The sequence below is a fragment of the Gymnoscopelus braueri genome (genome assembly GCF_963280865.1).
Source record: "Gymnoscopelus braueri genome assembly, chromosome: 21".
Lineage (NCBI taxonomy): Eukaryota > Metazoa > Chordata > Actinopteri > Myctophiformes > Myctophidae > Gymnoscopelus > Gymnoscopelus braueri.
In genome coordinates, this window is record NC_137623.1 from 12,514,443 (window position 1) to 12,521,238 (window position 6,796).

Below are 6,796 nucleotides of genomic sequence, written 5' to 3' on the forward strand. Positions count from 1 at the left end.
GGACCGAGCCCAGCGGAGGAGATCTAGAGAACAACGGTCTATTTTCACGGCAGTCTCTCCTGCAGCAGTGTTTAAGCATGACGGTGGCTTGGAACCAGAACTTCGTAATTTGTAACCACTTGAACTCCAGCATCCATATCGTGGCTGTACTTTTTATTATTCGTAGGCTTCTTAAAAAAAAATCTAAATCCTAAGTTTTTTGAAAAAAAAATATATATATATAAATAATAAGATTTTTCAAAAATAGCAGATCTACAAGCTCATAGAGCTTGAATATCTGCTATTTTTGAATAGCCAAAGAAATCTAAAGTGACACAGATGCGTTCCAGGTCTTTTAACCAAAGACGATCGTTACAAAACTAGTAAAATACAATCAAATATTTCGGATATTTCAAATATTGAGCAACATTAATTGACACATTAACAGTCTCACATCTCATAGCCATTTTGGCCTCCGGAGGATGAGGGCGCTGTTGCATTTTACAACATCCCAATTCAAGCTCTTCCTCCCGTACTCTTTCATGGGCTCCCGATCAGAAATAAGTCACACATAATATAATTGATATGAGATTTAGGGGGTACATTTCAATGTAATTACAATCTTCATAATTGGAGCTAATTAGATCTAATTGCTGCGTGAGACTGAGTTTGATTAAAACAGGTTCCTCCCCTCAAAAAGCTAGAGAAGGATTTGATTTGTGTGACGTCGGCGCGATACACAAGCTAATTAATAGCAGACAAACATGGATGGATGGGAAGTGAACGGCCAATGCAGACGACAAAGATAAATCGCTGTTTTCCTCAACGATTCCTATAAAATCCTCAGTTGTCTTGGCCTATATGAGTTGTTTTAAATTGTGCCTATTGACGTTTACACAACCGAGGCCATATTATACCCCAAAATATAAAAAGGAAAGAAAGTCAACCTTGTCAGGATGCTTAGTATATTCATGGTGAACTTCCCTCTGAACTAGTGAATTAACCCTTTAAGACCGGGAACGCATCTGTGTCATTTTTAGATTTCTTTGGCTATTCAAAGCGAATGTGCCGCGCTATGAGCTTGTAGATCTGCTATTTTTTGAGAAATCTTGAAAATTCGTGAAAATCTTTGAATATATATATTTTTAAAGACATAATTTTTAACTCAAATCATTTTTTTCTGGGGGATTCTACAAATGTGTTCTAAATCCTAACAGTTTTTTTTTTTTTAAAAACAGCATGTTTCTATAATATCAGTGGTGCTCAAATGTTTTCACGTCAAGAACCACCCAAAATGATATGTATTTGGCCACGGTCCCCCATCTGAAAATATATTTTTTGTTCCAGGGACTTCAAGAAGCAAAGATTTGAGTTAAAAACGTACATATATATTCAAAGAATTTGCACACATTTTCACTATTTAAAAAAAAAACTGCAGATCTACATCTCATAGTGCGGCACTCGGTGCCGCGCTACGAGCTTGTAGATCTGCTATTTTTGAATAGTCAAAAACGACACGCAGATGCGTTCCCGGTCTCGACGGGTTAATGCAGTCTGTTTGAATTATGTTTACCTTCGCTAGAAGTTTCGCTGCCGCACCGTCCAACAACTGCAGCAAATTGGGCCTATCGAATTACAGCAGCCGTATTGAATCAGCCGGCTTTGATTTTTTGTGCTCAGTGCTATTCTGTGTGTGTGTGAGAGAGAGAGAGAGAGAGAGAGAGAGAGAGAGAGAGAGAGAGAGAGAGAGAGAGAGAGAAAAGATGAGAAGTACATTTGTAGACATCAAATAGGTTGCGGAGGTCGGCGGGGGGCTTTTATGCATGTTCAAACAGATAAGAGCTAGCGCGGCAACAAACAGAACAGCAGCATTGCAAAGAGAACGAAAAAAGAACGAAAAAAACACATTCCTGGCCTGTTTTTTAAAGCTAGTTTTTCCATTTGCCCAGAATTGACTGGCAATTGTCAATACTTGCAGTCAAAAGGTGCGGCGGTTGTTGTCTTTGAAATTGTAATTTATGGCTCATGGTTGTTATAATTCCATATGGCATTGTATTTCTTTTCCCCTTTTTAATATTGTTATTTTTTACAGGGTGTGTGTTTGAGGTTGGTTAAGCATATAATTTTTGATATGCAAAAATGATAAAGGAACATCATCACAAACTAAGAGGAAAGCGGAGGATGTTGATACAGCACTACAACCCGATCGAACACAAACTTCAAATACCGTACGGCAAATAAAAACATTATGTACAATAATACGGTATCTCCTGTACAGTGGAGACGATGGGAACATTCGACAAAATGGACTAGTAGCCAGGAGGGATCTATTTTAGATATTTCTGCTTTTCTTGTTAGGAATAAATGAGTGGATCAACTTGTGAAAAGAGACACTTAAACGTAACTCTCTGTTGCTCACAATCAGGGGTGGAAAGTAACTAAGTGCATTTACTCAAGTACTGTACTTAAGTACAATTTTGAGGTGTTTGTACTTTACTTGAATATTTCCAATTTCCAATACTTTTACTTCTACTCCACTACATCTCGAGGCAAATGTTGTACTTTTACTCCAGTTACAATTATTTGAAATCTTTAGTTTTACTTTTTAGATTTTTGATTATTATTACAAAACATACATTAACCACCTCAGCCCTATATATATTTCGGCCATTTGAAAATAGCCGATCTACAAGCTCACAATGTGCCACGATGCTACGCATTGTGAGCTTGTAGATCGGCTATTTTCAAAAAGATGTTTATGCATTTGAAAACTTGAAATGGGACATTCTGCATAGTGAGTACTTTTACTTTCGGTACTTGAAGTACATTCTGATGCCAATACTTTTGTACTTTTACTCAAGTACAATATGAATTCTGGACTTTTACTTGTAACAGAGTATTTCTACATTGCAGTATTGATACTTTTTACTCAAGTAAAAAACTATGAGTATTTTTTCCACCAATGCTCACAATGCCGACAGCAGAGTGAACATCCTCTGATCTAACTAACATTTTCGAAATGTTAGTTTTATTCAAAAAAAAAAGTACTGTTGACAGGCGCCACTTATCATTGAGTGCATGGTGAGTTATAACTATATACATAGTTATATGCAGGGCAGGGATTTCATGGAGGTCATGAAGACCATGGTTGCCGGAGCCACTCAGTTTGGCCTTCTGCCCCCTAAAAAAAAATGGTATGCCCCGAGGCCACAGTGGCCTTGATGCCCCGCCCACACTGCCCCAGCTGATTGGTCCGTTTTCTCCTCTGCCTCTTTCCTGTAAAAACACATTATAATATTAAGATATTCTGAATTTTTTAACTCCCCACCTTCAAATGAGCACAGTGGTGGAAAAAGTACTAAAATGTTTTACTTAAAGTACAAGTATCAATACCGCAATGTAGAAGTACTCTGTTACAAGTTAAAGTCTAGAATTAAAGATGTACTTGAGTAAAAGTACAAAAGTATTGGTATCAAAATGTACTTAAAGTACCAAAAGTAAAAGTACTAAAATGTTTGAAAATAGCAGATCTACTATCTGCTATTTTCAAATAGCCTATGTATAAAATAGGGCTAAAGTGGTTAATGTATCTTTTATAATGTACTAATTTACATCTGCAAAGTAACTAGTAACTAAAGTTTTCAAATCATTGTAGTGGAGTAAAAGTACAATATTTGCCTCTGAGATGTAGTGGAGTAGAAGTGAAAGTATTGGAAATTGGAATTACTCAAGTAAAGTACAAATACCTCAAAATTGTACTCAAGTACAGTACTTAAGTAAATGTACTTATTTACTTTACACCACTGAAATGAGCCCACGTACTGATTAGTCCAATAGGGCTGAGCATGTGCAGTATGAACTTTTGACTCAGGAGTTTCTACAAATATTGATATTTTTTAAAATACCAATAAATTATCTTGTGACATACAAATTCATTATGTCCATGGACTTAAAATAATTGTTTTATTTGATGGCCTTCCTGTCCTGTCATTTGGCCTTTGTGCCCTAAAAAAATACAAATAAAAGATTACCACACCTAAGGCCAAGTGGCCTTGCCCCTAACATGATGACATTCCAAGCTCGGTTATCTCTGTACATAATTAACTACAACTTAAAGGTAGGGTAAGTGATATGTTTTGGTAATTTCTTTAGTTTTTGTTAAAAAGGTTAAAGTACTATATTCTGATAGTAATCATTGCTACAGAGCATTTGTTCAGTCACAGGGGTCTCTCCAGCTCTTTAGTAAACAGAATATAGTACATTTTCAGGTAGGTGACAACATTTAAGCCAATCAGGAGAGAGCCCTGAAAATGCATTTTCTGTTTAATAAAGAGCTGGAGAGACAAGGAGACTCCTTTTACTGAACACACACTCTATAGCAATGAGTACTATCAGAATATAGAGCTATTTAACACTTATTTTAGCCAAAATAAATCACTTACCATACTTTTAACATTCATGCATTTACTGTATTCTATAAAAGTATGGTTTATGGATGTATTGATTTGTGGATAACGCACTGTCCTCAGAATGCATGGGAGTAGTATACAGTAGGCCTATATACTACTGTATTATGAAGGGATTCTGATTCTGCAAGTAAAACGTAATTATGCTCCAGTTTTTGCACGTCAATATAGAGTATCTACTGTTAGATACTAGTAGAGTAATACTTGCATTGCCGTTTATATTACAGTAGCCCGTAACAGGAAGCCCGATTCCAAAAAATAAGAAATCCTCCTCTCAGTGAGCTCAGTCTCTCGTGATTCAATAGATGGCAGTAATATCCCTCAATCACCCCCTGATATGAATCCTCAGCTCCACCTAAAAACACACAGACGTTCACACACACACACAGACACACACCCACACACACGCACAGAACATGCAAAATGCCAGGAGTGATGCAGATGACATCATTATGACAAATAAAATAAAAAAATCGGTAAACAATCCCTTATGTCTGCATGCGTCTCTCTCTTCCAGAGTCCTCAGGTGGTGTAGACGAGCCCAGAGAAATTCAAACAGGCGCAGCGGAGAGAGAGAGAGAGAGAGAGAGAGAGAGAGAGAGAGAGAGAGAGAGAGAGACGATGATATGACTCAAGGACGGGGAGGGCTCTTTTACATTGCTGTGAAAAACGCAACACTGGCACTGCTGCATCTGGCTAACGCTCCCGATTAAGTAATGTGAAAAAAAGAAAAATACCGGCCTTTTTTAGCTGGGAGACACAGTAATGTGTAGTGGTGTGGAGGATGGAATCTGTGGAACCGTGCACACACCCTCACAGGAGGGCAGGGAGGGTAGCGATGGCACCGACTCAACACACACACACACACACACACACACACACACACACACACACTCACACACACACACACACACACACACACACACACACACACACACACACACACACACACGCAGTGCACCAGAGAAGAAGAAAAATGTCTCATCTTAAGGAATCCGCGTGCCACTATGAATAATTGCGCGAAGCGTCTAATTGCGTCCCCTTTGTGTGCGCTGCGGCGCCCGCACGAGTTTCTGTGTTCCTTTATTTTTTTGTGCTCCTCTCTCTCTCGCACTCTCCCTCAAGACAGTCACTGTTGTGTCGTCATTTTTTTGTTGGCAGGATACGCTGGTAATCATTTGAATTCCCCCAGTATGCTCATAGAGACGATGTCAGGGAGTAGTCTCTGATCTTGTTTAATATGTGACCAGCAGCTATAAATTACCAACTCCCAGAAATGAGGAAACATGGGTACTTTTAAAATCTCTGGGGAGCGCTCGCTCTCGCCGTGTGTCTCTCCTCTCTCTCTCATTCTCTCACTCCCTCTGTCTTTCAGTGTGTCTGCGTGTGCGTGTGTGTGTGTGTGTGTGTGTGTGCGTGTGTGGTAATCCCTTCCTTTTCATTTAGGTGACGTTGGAATAAAAAAAGAACAAATACTCGAGTGAGTTTCGTTTTTTTTCATTTCCTTTTAAATTGGAGTAAGCAGTTTATTTTCTGTTGGACTATTTTAACGCTCCATGGGCTTTATAACACGTTTGGCCAAGGTGTTTAAAATCGTATATTTCCTGCTCTGTTTGTGTTTCATACATCCCTGTTTTCTCATTAAAAGTCAAACGCTGTGAGCTATCATAAAAACAAGGGAAAACACATTGTGTCCAAAAACCTCCTGTTTTGGCAATTTTGCATTGCAGGTGAATAGGAAACAGCTACACTAGCTGGTGGCCAAGTTCACACGAGCAGGGTTTGGTTCTGTTTTAGGCCAGTGGTTCTCAAAGAGGGGTCCGGGGGGGGGTCCTTGAGGGGGTGCCAGGGGGTCCCCAGCAAAAATGTGTTAATATAGCATAGGAAAATTCACTTTAACCACTTCAACCCTATTTACTGTGCATCGGGGCTATTTGAAAATAGCCAATCTACAAGCTCACAGCCTGCTATTTAAAAAGAAAATGTAAAATTTTTTTTCTTCCGAATTTTAACAGCGCAAATATTGTATGGGGTCCGTGGCACTAAACTTGTTCAGATGGGGGTCCGTGGCCAAATATATAGTAATTTGGCGGTCCTTGAAAAAATTTGCAAGAAACACGTTGCTAAAGGCAGTGTGGAAATTAGCTTACCATGTTAGCCTGACAAATGTGAATTTAATTAATTGAGGTTTACCCTCTCTCACATGTTCCTGGAGTAAGCAAACAATGATGAAAATCTCAACATGTCCAACTGCAAGATGTGGGATATACTCACTGAATGTATCCTGATGTTTTACACGTTATTCTGAGGATATATTTTTAATAGGAACAAGGCTTACTATAGGCTTGGAA